The sequence below is a fragment of the Austrofundulus limnaeus genome, unplaced genomic scaffold (assembly GCF_001266775.1).
Source record: "Austrofundulus limnaeus strain Quisiro unplaced genomic scaffold, Austrofundulus_limnaeus-1.0 Scaffold4, whole genome shotgun sequence".
Classification (NCBI taxonomy): domain Eukaryota; kingdom Metazoa; phylum Chordata; class Actinopteri; order Cyprinodontiformes; family Rivulidae; genus Austrofundulus; species Austrofundulus limnaeus.
Genome location: NW_013952406.1, coordinates 572,249 through 589,037, shown reverse-complemented (window position 1 = coordinate 589,037; position 16,789 = coordinate 572,249). Strand labels below are relative to the sequence as shown.

General features: G+C 38.1%; 1 protein-coding gene across 2 annotated transcripts in view; it reads right to left on the bottom strand.

The window, feature by feature from the left end:
- asic2 (acid-sensing (proton-gated) ion channel 2) overlaps window positions 1–16,789 on the bottom strand; it is a 369,375-nt gene that overhangs the window by 295,837 nt on the left and 56,749 nt on the right. The gene's annotated exons all lie outside the window — the stretch shown is intronic.

Here is a 16,789-nt window from a genome sequence, read left to right as displayed (position 1 = left end):
ACCCAGGACATGCTGGAGGGACTATGTCTCTCGGCTGGCCTGGGAACGCCTTGGAGTTCCCCCGGAGGAGCTGGAAGAAGTGGCTAGGGAGAGGGAGGTCTGGGCCTCCCTTCTGAAGCTGCTGCCCCCGCAACCCGACCCCGGATAGGCGGAAGAAAATGGATGGATGGCATTTAGCCACAAAAATTACATTTAACTTTTACATTTAAATGTACATATTTACCTTTAGGATTTAACATTTAGACATAATTTAACTTTAACCTTTAGTAAAAATGTCTAAATATAAGAACAGTAAGCTAAATAATAAAACTGGGAAATCTGGGATTTTTTTACTAGAATTTTACACTCAGAAAGTGAGCTAAATAATGAAAATGTCATTTGACATTTTTCAACATTTTATTTTACATTTGGTGRCCCATATGTGGCAGCTAGCGACATTACATTATACTTTTATTGTACATATTTTCTGTATTTGTTCAACTGGGATCGAAGGCATTTGAAAGCCACAGTGATAGGGATACCATGCCCACCAATCAGTCTTTCCTATATGTACGTATGAATACAAACATCCTCATTACGCCACCCTTCATTGGTCACTGRGAGTTCCAGATGGTTCCTTTAACACATGAAATATGAGCTTATCATGCAGCTATGATCACTTATAAATCAAACAGAGAAAGGATGAGAGGGGGATACAAAACAATAAGACAGGAAACGAAGAAAAAGAGAAATTGATGGAGTGTCTATAAAACAGAGATGAGAAAAGTGTACAAACAAACAAAAAAATACCTACCGCATTTAAATAATGCTGGTACGTTGTGGGCTACAGAATACTTATACTGTACTATGAGTCTTAATCAGCTTTGACTTTACGTATAAATTATTATTCACTTCAAAGCTGCCATAACACATTGAAGTATCAATGTAACCTAATGGCACATCTGGTCAAAGAAATGAATCCATATATACGGTCCAAATGCACAAGCAAACATTTATTACAGGCTAAAGCAGCCTGCCTGCCTCCTGGCACTCATATTAGGTGCACCTTTGTGTTATTAAGTTTCTTGTGTCAGCTCATTTCCTGCTTGGCTTCTCACCTCTCCAGGAAATATTCTGTGCCATCTTTAATCTCCACTTCCTGCCACTCACAGGAAGTTCATCTATCTGGAGGCAGAATAAAAAGACAGCATGCATGATGAAAGCTTTGGGAGCTGGTCCAAGACAGGATTGTTTAACAGAAAGAATGGAGAAAAGCAAAGAGAAAACCTCTTTAAAATGTTGTCATAGAGATAAAAGATCTTGGARGTACTGAGGCGCAGACATTCCTCCCGAAAAAGCAGCAAAAACAAAAGTCAGCTCACTGAGCTGGCACTAACCATTAACACCCAGCTCTGAATTAGACACAGCGAAGAAGAGGTGTCACCCAGCACGGCTGTGAGCCAGACAGAGATGACAGCGGTGAAATAAAAATGTCATCTCTTCTCCGACTGCAAAAAATAATGTTGTAAACAGTCACTGGTCCACAGAGACATCTAATCTCAACACGGAAAAAGAGCAACACGGCTCACACCTGAGCAGCTATCGTGTCCTCGTCTCCAGCCGGCACGACTCCCAGCCTCCCCTCAGCATTCATCATGTGTAAGCAGGCATACAGGCAGGTCAGCCAAGCATGTGTTAACAGTGCAGGGACCAAGAGGCGCCCAAATTATGGCCACATTCTCAGACATTATTAGTTTGGATACTAATATCCACATTTTACACTTTATAATGCTGAAGAGATAAAAGAAGGTCGATCATTCCTAGACAAATTGTATATCACCCACTGCATTTCATTCATTTTGTCTTATATTCAGAAATGATGAAGTTACAACTATTTTGGACAATTCTTGAACTTTTTGTGCAATCTAGGGTTGACTGTCTAGTAACATAAATCAATTCGATTTCATTCATAAGGTTCTGGATTTAATCACGATTAAATTCGATCTGCTCTTAAATAATGAAAATGATTCAACTGTGTTGCAAAGTACAAATTTACTTTATTTTTCTCTTCACGGTAAATAACAGGTTTTAAGGGCAAACTTTGATAGTTTAAACTTGAAATGCAAACAAAACTGTTTCAAGTCTCAGAAGAGCATAAAGAAATTGCAAGTGAAAGTGTATTTAAACCACAACATTCCATCACTGTAAACTTCATTAAGACATCGTTTCTTAAGTTAAAGTGTAAAAATAATAATAATAATATTGGTAACAAAACTAAATGATTCAGGTAGAATGTCATCTTTCACAATTTATATATCCCAGGGAGAAAAGTTTCAGATGTTTAGGTATTGTAGTTTTGTTTGAGCATCTCAACGAGCCACTTGAAGCTTGCGTTTTCCACAGGTGTAAATCTTTGTAAATAAAAGTTGGCATGGCCTCTGTTATTTTTAAGTCCCGCGGATAATCGGCTGGTAATGTTCGTGATTCATTAGTTTATTTTGTTTTGCCCCAAACAATTTGTTGTCGGAAGCTAACATTAGCCCTGAATGTCAACTGGACGTGCCTCTGCTTCATCACGCACAAGACCACTGAGATTAACCACATGGGGGAAAATCGGTCTCATGCTCTATGAATCAATATTGCAAAATTCAACTAAAATCAACCCATGATCAATTTAATCAATTTTTTACCTAGCTATATGCAATATAGTGAATTCTCATGTGATCTCGAATGGTTTAGGGTTTCAAGGAGGGCTGCCTGGTCTGTACCGGTCTGTCGTGGTGAAGCAAGAGCTGAGCCAGAAGGCAATGCTCTCGATTTACCGATGGGTCTACGTTCCTACCTTCATCTGTGGTCAAGAGCGTTGGGTACTGACTGAAAGAACAAGATTGCAAATACCAGTGGTCAAAATGAGTTTCCTCTGCAGGGTGTCTGGCTCTCCCTTAGAGATAGGGTGACAAGCTCGGTCATCTGGAAGGGACTAAGAGTAAAGCCGCTGCTCCTCCACGTCGAGAGGAGCCAGTTGAGGTGGTTCATCTGGTTAGGATGCCTCCTGGACGCCTCCCTGGTGAGGTATTCTGGACAAGTCCCACTAGGAGGAGACCCAGAGGAAGACCCAGGACACCCTGGAGGGACTATGTTTCTCAGCTGGCCTGGGAACACCTTGGGATTCCCCCAGAGGAAATGGTCCAAGTGGCTGGGGAAGTCTGGGTCTCTCTGCTTAGGCTTCTGCCCCCATGACCCGACCCCAGATAAGGGAGGTAGGGATGCATGGATGGGCCGCTCTTTAATTCTGGCTAGTTATTTGAAAACAAGGTAAAGCCTTGCGTTCTTGTTCTGTTGATCTTAGTTTACGTTCACACTGCAAATCAGTTCCAAATTGTATTGCAAAAATGTAGATTTTCTTTGTTTGTATTTTAAGTTAAATGCAGCCTCTGTCAGACTCCAGTGTGAACTCTACACAGCACTGATGCCATCACATACAGCACGCTGTTTACAGACATAAACATAGATGTTACATGTTAGAATGTCGATTTTGAAGTTGTTGTGCAATCAAAGCCYATTAAATAATTGTCAGTTTACAATTGAACCTGCCTCTGACCAGATGCTCCAGTGCAGCATGTATTTATTAGAGTGACGTGCTGAAACTAAAATATCGATCTAGTAACTTTAGTATAAAAAGCGTTCAAGACCAATGCTACTATCATATAATTCTGTGGATTTTCAGTCATCCAGGACATGGAAAACAAAGAAAAAAAAGACAAAGCAACTGTTTCTGTAGCTGCAAATGTGTGAAGCTACAAGACTTAAACTGCATAACTCGAGMTTAGTATCAATGTTACTTGGAGTGATCTGTAAACTCACACCTCACTGATGTAAAGGTCGGATGGAAGTAACCAATTCAGTACCACAAACTGAAAAGGCCTGGGATGGATTTTTTAAAAGCTGGATTTTCAGACTGTTAGGGGGYAAAAAAACATAATGAGTTGTACTTGCCTGCAGTGAAAACGTAGCCATATACTAAACCCAAACAGGCAAGTAGAGGGAAGGAGTTAAAACAATGCACTGTATAAGTGCACAAACATTTTTCTACTGACCGCATTAATTTGTAAAACCATTGATTTTCTGCCACTCAGCTTTTCAGGAAAAAGGTTTTATAGGTCCAAAAATCATTGTTATTTCTAGTTTTTGTTTTATTTTTAAATAAAAAAAAACTAACTTTCACAGCCATAATATATTAAGTTACCAAACAGCACATCCAGTTGAGCCAAAATAAAACCAAAATAAGGAACTCCAAAATAATAATAACCTCGATGCCTTTTTTTTAATCTTACCAAAATATCAGGTTTTGTTCTTCACAGTTTCTGGGTGCAGGTACAGTCGAAGTTCACAGCAGTTGATATCTTATTTTTCCTTCACCTTTTTTCTCTCCATTCATGTTTTCTCACCTCAGACCTGCTCAGAACACCCGACAGCCTGTTGGCTTTTCCATGTCGGTTTGCTGTGAAAGATTTAACATATGCCCGGTCATGTCCGGGAGCTGTGAAGAGGAAAAGAGGAAAATGCAAGTTTCATTATGCCGCTGCTGAGCTGTAGGCAAGTAATTATACTCGCGCAACAGAATAGTTCCTCTTTTCTTGTGGACAGCCTGATTGAATAGCCCGAGCTCTACCTACTCAGCAAAAACTCTTATTCTGGAGGCCACAAAAACTATATCTCAAGGCTAAAGGTTTTTCAAAAGTCTTTATTGTAAAGAAAATACAGGTAGCAGAGCGAAAACTGGAGAGAGTTGAACATTTCTTCTGTCTGTCAGGATAGAAAGTTTCCTCTTTTCTCTGGACTGAGGTCGACCTGAGGTCAATAGTTTCAGGGAGGTACAGCTGTCCACATTTTTCCCCACAGGATGTAATGCTAACAGACAGACAGCTGCAGACTGTGCCTCACTGAACAGAGCTTAAAGGTTAGAATGGRCATGTTTGAGCGATCGTGTCAGAGCGGCAGCCATGTTCAAAAATCACAGCGGGAGATGTATGAAAGAGGATTGAGTCCTGTCATCGAATCCGGTGGCACAAAGGTGAAACTGGACAGTTTCTCTCAAGCTTTGACATATCTATAAGGTCAGGAAACATCTCAAACCACAACACAAGTTACAATTTATTTATTTCTCAGACTAAACTTTATAACTAAAGACACTGAATCAAAAGTCTGATATCATAGAGGTCTTTGTGAAAGACGTCTGAGACTGAAACGTTCTGAAGTAAATCAATGAACCAAGATGAAAATGTGCAGAAATTTTGTTTTCTTTTGTTTTGGCAGTCACATACAAAAAGCATATTGTCAATCAACTACAAAGATATTGACATCTTTTGATGTGATCCGCCCCCATGATTTATTTTTGAGAACTTGTACACCTGGGGTTTCAAATTTATTTTCACCGAGGGACACGAGCATAATGTCCCATGTTTAATTTTGACTAAACTCAAAATGCTGCTATATCTAAGCACCTTTAATAAACAATAACTAAGCTCTACCTGGTATTTCCTGCATAGAAACAGTGTTTTAACATGTCCTCTTATAAGCAATGAAACGTACAATGTGTTCAAAAACTAGATGTGAACTGAATACAGAAATACTATTAAAAATAAAAGCAAGACAGTTTTACTCACTGTTGAGTTGTGGTGAGTAGCTGCCATGTTGAATTCTGAACTCTCGCAGGGAATTCCCACTGGAGAGGCATTCCAGTTTAAACTTACGACTTGTAAGTGAGAAATTCCTACTTCCCACTGTAACTGCGCCGAGCAGAAGTATATGGCAAAAATGCATTATAATGGAGATTTTACACAGCAAATTACACCGACTTGTGGCTACTGGCTACCTTTGAACCCTGTGCTGCTCTACCTAGTAGTGGGATGCTGTCATTTCACAGGTAAAATAATAAGCATGCATTACAGGAGACGTAGCTTATGGAAAATGCTATCTTTAAAGCAGCGTATGTTTATTTGAAATACTTTAAAACACCTTTGAAGCTCTTGCAGGCCACTTAAAATGAAATGGGAGGCCCCGTATGAGTTTGAGACATTGTAGATGGTGCAAGACAAGAGTTGTTTTAATCCAAATCATCCACCCACAGTTACTCTAATCTCCCTGTGACACTAGCTGTATTTATTTTTTTAATCATTTATTCACTGTTTGCAATTGATGTTTAAATTGTGATGTTGTTTTATTTTACAGCCATGATATTATTATTATTATTATTAATATTTAGGAATATCTGCAGAATTCTGAGCTTTATTATGATACTTGCATGTTTCCCCAGAACACAGCTGCAAACACCACTAAGTAKATTAAATATGTAAAAATTAATGCCACAGTTTTGGACACAGTTATAGGGCTAATTTATTGTTGGCCTCCTCTTATGCACAAGGCCAGTGAGATATAATTTTTCTCATCTGTATCAGTCCAGAAGGGTCGCTCTCCAGACACAGCCTACAGCCAGTGTTTGTAGCCACACGGCTGAGCTCACAGACCACACATACACCAGGACAGATCCCTGCTTCAGGGAAAAGAAAGAAAAAAAACACAAGTGAAAAATGTTGAAAAGCAGAAAAACTACTCATGCATTTATTTCCAGGACAGAATCWGTAAGAGAAARACTGTTTTTCCACAACGCTACACTGTTTTACACTTTATCCGCTGTTCCGCACAGTTTGTGATGCTCAGCTGGGAGAGAAGCACCTCGTCATCCACCTGAAGTGTTTGTTTCGTAGCCCGTGTTTACAACCCTCACATCAACCACTGCTATTTTCATTCCTTTTGCATCTCAAGGCAGAAGGGTGTAAACATTGTGTTTCTCCATTTCCTGTGTGTTCAGCGTCCTATCACCTGCTTAATGTGATGTGCTGTTTTGGATCTACAGAACCTTTGGGGATGCAGCACACCATGCAGGAAGTTCAGGGGTGTCATTAGTCAGCTCAAATCCATCCAACTGTTTAACGAAGTCACATTACGGCGCAGCTGAGGTTAACTACAGAAATCAGGGGTTGATGCAAACTGATCTATAAAAAGCCTTGACCAGGACCTTGATCCATGCTTGAGACCGAACCAGAACCTTTCCCCGCTGGTTGTATTTTAATTATTCTGGGYACTGTTGGTTTTAATGTGCGGAAAAAGTCTGTTCAAAATATTATCACATTGTTGATTAGAGAATAAATGTGCTGCAAAGTCTCGAAGCAGAAACGAATCAAGTTTAAATCTGTTAAAATATTAAAAAGGATCAAATGCACAGTATAAATTTGTTCCGAACCCTTCGGGACCAGTCTGCTTTTTTATCCTCCGTGAATAAATTTGCTCAGTAAATACGAGTTAAATACATATGCAGGTCAACTCAAAGAGAATCAGTATTCTGGAGAGCTTAGTTTGACATCCCCCTAAAGTTACTAAAATAATTACTCCTGACATGATTAATGTTTTAAATAATTTGAGTCTCATTGCCAGCAGCTCTACATGTCTGTGGATGGAAATAAAACCCTGTGCATAGGCGWTGAGTGAAAACGATCAAACAAAAACTCAGGAAAAAGTTCAGGAAAACTAACACAAAGGAGGAAAAAATGAGATTTGATGCTAACAATAGTACAGTGGAAACAGATTAATTTAAATACTGAGGGGCATAAATTTATTTTCTGAGAACTCTGACCCGTTACCTTGTAGTTACATCATCACTATTTAAATCTATAACTTGGTAAGGTTCATGTCCTTCAGGCAGCTGTAGCTGTAGCTATTATTTTATATAGAAAATCACTCATGAGTTTTTAGCTTTGTCATTTAAGGTATTATGTAAAACAAGAGGCTGCTGTAATCCCTTTGACAATAAACTACAAAACATTCATCTTATCAACTAAACACCTTTGTTTTCTACCTTCATAAATGTTAACTAGAGAATTTGCATTTCCTGCGAAAACACAGTGTGAATGGTTCATGCTGAAAGATTTTCCTGAAAGCTGCTGAAGAATGTTTAACAGCAAAACTGTTCATGTGAGTTCAWTCTGAATGAAAAGTACAAAAAAGGCCAGTTATGCACCAACAGGAACACATCCAACTTTGCTAAGCTGCCTCATGACATGCCAATATCATCAAAGTTTCTAAAGGGTCTAAACTTTACACAACAGTTTTTAAGCTGCTAGGATAAAAGGTGAGTAGGAGATTTTTTTTTTCAAACACTGACATATTTCTACTGTCACTAGGTGGAGCAGTGGAGACTTAAGATGTTATATGACCATGAACCAGACATTTTTTTGCAAAGTTCAAACAGTTTACAGTGACAAAAGGAAAAAAAATTGTATAGGTCCTCTGGACGGGTTCTTCTTTAATGAAACGTTTCGTCTCTCTTCCAAGAGACTTCTTCAGTCTGAGAGTTTCAGGCAAAATTCAGGCTTTTAAGTCCTGCCTCCATGTGACTGATACTCACATCACATGACTATGGTTCACAGGTGACTCATACTCACATCACATAAAGACCGTCCATCATTAAACAGAGGTGGGGGCCTCCGTTTTCAGCTGTCCCCCTCCTACAGCGCTGTCATTGGCAGTATCACTCCACCCTCGGTTAACAATAGGTATTAATTAGGGTGAACGATAGCCATGTGATGTGAGTATCAGTCACCTGTGAACCATGGCCATGTGATGTGAGTATGAGTCACCTGTGAACGATAGCCATGTGATGTGAGTATCAGTCACCTGTGAACCATAGCCATGTGATGTGAGTATGAGTCACCTGTGAACCATAGTCATGTGATGTGAGTATCAGTCACCTGGAGGCAGGACTTAAAAGCCTGAATTTTGCCTGAAACTCTCAGACTGAAGAAGTCTCTTGGAAGAGAGACGAAACGTTTCATTAAAGAAGAACCCGTCCAGAGGACCTATACAATTTTTTTCCTTTTGATTTTTTACCTGGATTACTGAGATGCGTCAGGACAGTTTACAGTGACATTACCCTCAAAGACGTTCGATGTGAAAATGGGAAGACTAAAAAAAATCCCACACTCACACTAATCAGATTAATCAACAACCATTGATAAATTTTGTGCAGTACGTTGTGAAGAAACTTTAGCCCAAATTTGAAGTCAGTACTCTACAAATTAAAAACAAAATAGCGTTCGGTGAGACAAAAGATTTTGTTCCAAATGGTCGACTTTCTGTAGGTTTTACAGTATGATGCCAGGAGACGTTTATGTAGGACAGGACTATTCAACTGGCGGCCCGCGGGCCAGGTCTGGTCATTTCTATTCATGATTAAATGCAGCAAAATAAACTATTTCAAAAGTAACAGATCGTTGTAATAGTTTATTTCCATGATGATTTTCATTGCTGGATGTTCGGCCACTGAGCTGTTGGCCTGCAGTAACTGTGTCCCCGTTTAGTTAAATAGTTCTGTTGTAAGACATCAACTTCACCCATGCATCGGTTCAAGAAGAAGTTGAAATTATCACAAAAAGGTGAATGTAGATTTAAAAAAGCTAAAATTAGTTGAAAATGGCAAAAAAAGAGCAGACAAGAGCTGAAAATATCAGAAATCAGACAAAAGAAGCATAAAAAAGTTACCATGAAGAAGCTGATAGAAGCTTAAAAATTAAATTAAGATAACTGAAAATGCAGGGGGAAAAAAAGTAAAATTTTGTATTAAAAAGAAGTTGGAGGCTGAAACTAGCACAAATAGGTTTAGAAATCAAAACCAGAACAAAACATAAAAAGTCAGCAAACATCTATAAACATTTAAAAGGATTTTAAGGTTGTTGAAGAATGCTCCATTCATTTTCAATTAGAAAAAATGTCAGAAAAAGCTAAACAGCTGAATTTGCTGAAATACTAAAAGTCAAAGCACTCATGGAATAAATGAGCTAAAGATTTTGATGTATGATTTATMGAAAAATCACAAAAATTGTGGAATAAGTTTGACGCTGAAAAACACAGAAGAAAAACAGATCTTCTTAATAATGTGAATGATAAGAATTCACACAGGTTTTCCAAGAAGAACCACTTTTCAGACGAGACAAGTTCTGATTTATCTAAAAACTAAAGTAAAATGTTCTGACTACTTTGTGTGTAATTCACACAGGTAATAAGGCTGAGTCACTCAGAAACATCCAGATAATGTGGAGTCTGACTGTAACAAGAACATGATGGACTGTAATGAGCTGCTGCTTTCAGAGACGATTTTAGGAGGGGAAAAGATGCTGTACAGGTAAGACTTTTTAATTAGCAGGCCACACTGTCACACAGGTAAGATGTTTATGTGTCTGAGGTGAGACAGTAATGCAGTGAAGGAAAACATTCTGGAGTTATGTAGATGAGCAGAGGTCAGACAGTGGGTGAGGGACTAATTATGGCAGAGTGCTGTGGACTAATAGGATCTGAGTCTGTGCACTGGGGTCAGCTCCTCTGAGAACAAAATGATGATCAGTTCAGAACCCGACCGATACATCTCCCTGCAGGCAGAACCCTGACTCTAATAATACCATTATACAAATGCTTCTCATTTCGCATCCCTCAGTCATCCCTCACCTTGATCACTTCTCCTGGTCGGCTCGCCAAACCCCAGCCAATATTTCTCTCTTTTTTTCCCTGTTTTCACCTCATTCGACTCTTTGTGTTGCCTCTCACGCCGATGGTGTTGAATTATTGATGGAGTGTTGAGCTGGTAAGATTTCTCTGGCTGCAGTTTTAGGCTTGTGTTGCTTTTAGCCTTCTGTTGTCGTGCTGCGTCTGTGCACCCCAGATGCAAGTATGCATATGTGTTTGCCTAATTAACCCTGATGGTGGATCTCCAGAACACCTATTCATCAGAGAGCACTTGAACTGCATTTTGAGGAGCTGAAATACATGAAGAAAATGCAAAACAGAAACATGACGTGAGCGTTGATGCCATTATGGAGTCAAATTTTAAACTTGTTTGTTTTTACTTGATATAAACTCCTGCAAATAGTTCCACTAAAATACTTCTAAACCCTAGTAAAATCACTCATATTACTCCAGAATACTTTGGAAATGCTTTAAAATAAAGAGACTAACTGATGCAAGAATTTTGTATTTTATTAAAAACTCATTTGAGACAGTATCAATACCAACAGAGCTATCCTAATCTCCTTCATCACCTCCTGAGCGGGTTGTTGCAATCACCCTTAAACAGATTTTTTTAATATATTCTAGTTTTTACAAGCGCAGTGACCATTAAGTCTCATTTTGCAATCATTTATGTTGCATTAGGAGCCTGAGCGTGACTTGAAAGTACGATGTGAGGTTTATTTTCTCTCTTTAACGATCATCATTTAGTTTATCAAACACCAAAAAGCAGACAGAATGTGTTTGTGTTTTGTGTGAGCGAGACCGTAAAAAGAATTAGACTCTCATCTTTATCACAACACAAATAATTTTTTATATCTTTTCTTCATTTTTTGCTCATGTTGCCAAAAAAGAAAAATAAATTGCACAAATTTCTCCTCACTAAATCAACAGAGTGTATGATAAGGGTAAGATATTAAATCTGTTGGTGATTTTAGTTTTATAAGACGCAAAGATTTGCTCCTTTTGACAATAAACACATAAAATGTGTGAAAATATTGAAAACAACATGGTGCTACTGTTGATTTAGTTTGATATGTACACACACAAATGCTTCCTGTAAGTAATAAATATTAAAGATTAAACTTTCTTAAAGCACAACAAGAGACTACAGCTGGGTTCACAGTAAATTATGTCCAAAATGAACAAAATCTTTCACAGAGAAAGAACCTTAAAATCATCTTTTATGATAAGCAAAGGTTTTTATTGTGATAAAATATAACCGAATGGTGTGGCATGGTTTGGTTTAGTAGCAACATCTGTCAGGACATAAAAAGAAAATCGAAAAAATATAATTTAAGGCAGGAAAATGCTCACATTTTTAAAATATCACTTTCAAAAGAACCACTGACCAGGTCCTGTGGAAAAACCTGGATTCAAGCTTTAATCATCTGCATTTCATAAACGTTCTTGCAGAGTTTCCGGTTCCCTGTTGGCTCACAAACTACTCAAATACAAACCTTATGGGACACAACACAACCAAACAGGAGGAGAAAATCAACTGCTGTTTTAAAAAGGTGCTTTAAAATAACACTTGGAAAAAGAACATTTTCGTCTGTGAAAAATAAATTATATTTTCACTGAAAAATCAGAGGAAGAAATATAAAATACAACCATGTCTTCCCATTAAGGCATGTTTAAACTTTAATGAAGYGTCTATATGCTAAATGCTGATTTGTAGTCAGAGAAAACCCCACATAAAGCAAGCTAATGTATTCTGCTAACCGAGCGGCGCTTTTACATCGGAGATTTCCATCAAGCTTTTCATTTTACAACCAACCAGCTAACCCAGCTTCACTGACACGTATCTGGAGATTTCGCTGAGACAGACAATGAATATGCAAGAAAAAAAAGTTGTGATTCAATTTACTTCAACTGTACTTTCAAAGAAGGGATTTTTTGTTTTTGTTTTAAAAGGTAGCATCACCTTGAAAGAGATCTTGAGATCTGACAAACCTCAAGGGAGCCCATTTCCCTGCAGCAAACAGCCACAAATTAATTACTCTATGCAATCTCAATGAAGAGGACTAAAGTGCAGGCTGCAGACGAAAAGAGTTCAATATGGAAAACCCATATTGAACTGCTGGAATGTATATCGACTTACTGATTCTGACACGGAGCCAAAGAATGAGCCATAAGCTGCCATTTCCATCAGCTGGAGAATTCAATCACATTTTCTGCAAGTCTCAATGTTTCCTTCATTTTCAAGCAATATTTAAAGTGCACATTTCAGGATTGTAATATAAATATAGGAGCATTTTAATCACAACAAAAGGCACCAAGGCAATTGTCTACAACCATTATTTATTATTTTAGTGAAGAGATTGATGCTGATCGACTCATTACAAGAGCGCCTGTCAGGAGTAAGTTCTACTTCTGTGTTCAGTTTATTATACATCCTGAAATGATGGAAATCTATCTTTAAACCTGAGCTAAATGTCAGAAATAAATCCATTTCCTTTGTGCTGCACAGTTCGTTCACACTCTGTGAAAAGAATGGGGTTAAAGAAGAGTAAACATCAGGAAGCAGAGCTTCTCATTGGTTTATTTTAGCGGGTGACGTTAAACTTTCATCAACCGCACAAGAAACCTGTGTCTTTGTGTTTGCCTTAGTTTATCCAATAAGCAGATTAAGGCTTTTGTAGAAATGTACACTAATGTCAATAAAGCTCTTTGGATTAAGAAGGAACAGAAATGATTGCTTTCTTCTCTGTTGGTTGGTTTTTGGAGACACAAAACACAGCAACGTAACTTTAGAGGTCAATTATTCTAGAAAACATTCTGACTTAGTAAATCAGTACACAAATAGAAAAACATATTTTGATGTTGCATTATGCCACAAAAGGTCAAAGGTCAGGGTCAACTAAACCATTAAAGGGGCTACTTGAGTAACATCTGCATTATGTCTGAATCACAGTTTATTCTTGGTGCAAATTTTAAGACCAAATCTGTATTTAATCATTTAAAAACTTTCTAATATGAAAGAAAAAAAAACTTAATCTCTTCATTCACCTTAGAGAAAATATTAAAATTGATTGATGAAACTTTTCATTTAGCTAAAAACTCGGTTAATTTGGTCAAGGTTTGCTGCCCTTGGTGGACTCCTAAATGTAAAGTCATTAATGTAAATATTAGGGTGATTTGTGAGAGAAAAATGGATTCTCTTTATGATCTAAACCTATAATAAAGAAATATTCTAAGTTTTGGACATTCGTGTTTATTATAGTTTCTTCAAGGGGGAAAAAAGAAAAAAATTATCTACCCTTTCAACCAAACTTGTTTTTTTTCTTGGCTTTTACAAGCTGCTGATCAATAAACACTTGCAGGCATTTGCATGCCCACACATTCACGCCATCAAAATAAAAATTATTCAATATTTTGCTTGCACTTGAGCAGCCGCAGTCATTCTGAAAGCAAATAAGCAGGTGTTCCTGCTGACCCACTCCAATCTAATATATTTCTCAATTTGAAAAATGAACCTTGTTAACTTGCACTTTTAACAGCAGAAATGCTTTGAGGCCAAACTGCATAATTTGAGGGAAAAATCTTAAATTTATGCACTGAAAAAATATTTTTAGTCTGTTTAATAAAATAAAGAGGCAAAGTAAAGCAACAATTAAAATCTCTCAATTCTTTTTACCACTTGTTTGTGGTCTGTTCTCATAGGCATGAGTCAGTCAGCTCTTTTCAGGTCCCCTGTGGACCCCCAAGCTGTCCTCGGGCCAAAGAGGATAATCCCCCAGAACAAGATTTCAACTGAGTGTTTAATAAAATGGTTGCTGACATTGTTGCCAAATTTAATCTAATCAAATATAATTTTTAAGATGTTTTTTTAACCAACTTAATATATAAGTTTTCTGTCACTTATACAACAACAAAGAAAAAAACTGGAAAAGTCTTTCTCCAGTGGCATGAACCAAGTTCTGGGTCTGCTCCGGGGGTCTCCTGAGGTCCAACTCTGCTCTCAGATAAATGATGGAGCTTCTCACCTTAATTATAAAACAAGGCCACCTTATGAAGAAACCTTATCTAAGCTACTTATATCCAAGACTCTACTCTTGGTCAGTCATGATCCACTTCGACAGGCCAGTAAATCAAGATATTTATCTCCTTCAGCTCCATCTTCACTACAACAGACTGGAGCAACACCTTCATTACTGTAAACAAGCCCCCAATCTGTCAATCCATCTCACTTTCCATTCTGCCATCGCTCGTTAACAATCACGAGGCGAAATCACATCCAACCCAGACGAAGCATTTCAGCTGATTCTGATACAGATGGATCACATGTTTTTCATACCAGACATCTCTTTAGATGCTGCCTTTTTATAGCAGGTGAACCTGTCTGTACATTCATGTTCCAAAGATAGAAAAAAACTCTTCAGCAGGGATTCTAAAAACAAGTACAAGCAAAAACAAAAGAAGCCATGAGAAGAAAAAAAATAAAAAGCACTGTCCTTTACTGAGACATTTTATTAAACTGAAAAAAGTATAAATAAAATGTCACTCATCAGCCTTTTAGTCTGTGAAATTTACCGCTCACCAGTGAAGCATTGTTGTGCTTTTATGCCACGTATGGTTTTCCTTTTTGCCTCCTTAATCCTTATCTAAAGTTTATGCAAGTGTTGCTGCAACATCTTTTGCTTTGTTCAAGTAATCAAGAAAATCCTAAAGAAATGTGTTGTTTCAGCAACTGATATTACAGGCATCCAAGTCAGCTTGAGTGAGCAACTGTCAGGCTGCTTRTACAGCACAGCACATCTTTGAACATCGATAAACAGAGTTTAGAAATAGTTTGGCAGCATGCATTTTCACTGAGATCTCAGGCCATGTGGAACTGGAGGTTAATATGATAAGAGCTATAATGTTGAAACACTGTACTGTCAAAGAATCCACTCAAAATGCATCCATCTGTGCCAAGGGAGACACTTAGCTCTGTTAGAGCGCAAACAAAACCATATTTCCTCTTCCACTTTATGGCCATTTTACTCTCACACTTTCTGTCACAAACAAACACAAATTGTAGAAACCGCCTGCTTGTCTTTGGTCCTCATTAGTAGGCATGGCCCCCAATCTTGTTTGCACACTCCGCCGTTCAAACTAAATGAGAAAATTAATGAGCTGTGGTGAGCCAGAGGGAACACCACAACCTTCAGTGCCTCCGAATCCTCAGTTCACTCGTTTTACTCACCACCCATTATGTCTCCAGCTCTCCTGCTTTCATGCAGCTGCTGTCACTGATATCCATCTCCGCTCTGCGTATGCTTCTTCAGTAAACAAAGAAGATGCTGTAAAACCTGACCCCTGCCTCCTCTGTCATGCTCATCACTCTCACCGTTTGCTTGGGAGAGCACTAGACGTGGAAATTGGAATAATCACAAAGTTGTGCAGCTGCAGAACTCTTGTTTGGTTATAAAGTGCTCTTAATTAAACTGTAACAAGATGCCTTCGAGCAAGAAGTAAACACAAATGAAAATTCCCCAAAAAGTCTGGTTATTCAACTGGAGCTTTGTTAAAAGGCATAATAATCAAACACAATGCATACTCCCTGAAGCTGAGCACCCAAAATGTCTGAAATGGTTTAGACAACTACCAATAAAAGAAAATAATTACAAGTTTCCCCAGCCTCAGAGACACAATCTTCTCTTCTCCTGCATGGTTTGCAAACAGTAACATTCAATATTCGGTTCTTTTGACACATTAATGTGAGAAGCTTTGTGTTAGTTGGTTGCAATGCCTTATTTCTACATATTTAAATAATCACACACACATACACACAAGCAAACAAATAAACAGAAGAAGAATTGTTATTAAGGTCTTACAGTAAATCTTTAAATCCAACCAATCTCCCACAGCCGAAAGCTCAGGTCTGATTTCTATTACTGTTAGGAATCAAAGACGTTCAGGGCAAAGGTGATCCTTGTATGAGAAGGCATAAATAAGAACAGCAGCAGCATTAGAATGCTCCTGACACATTTCTTATGTTGGTTTAATAACCAAATGGGTCCAAAAGGGATGCACTGCAAAGCTCCAGCAAGCGCTCACTGYGTTTTATAAATCAGCCTGTAAAATAAATAAACCATGATTGCATCCTCTGCTGTTTTTCTATGCAATGCAGTTATGAGATCAACTGATATATTAGCCAAGATTAAATCCTAATACATTTAAATACAGAAGGCTGACAGAGTGGGGGGGG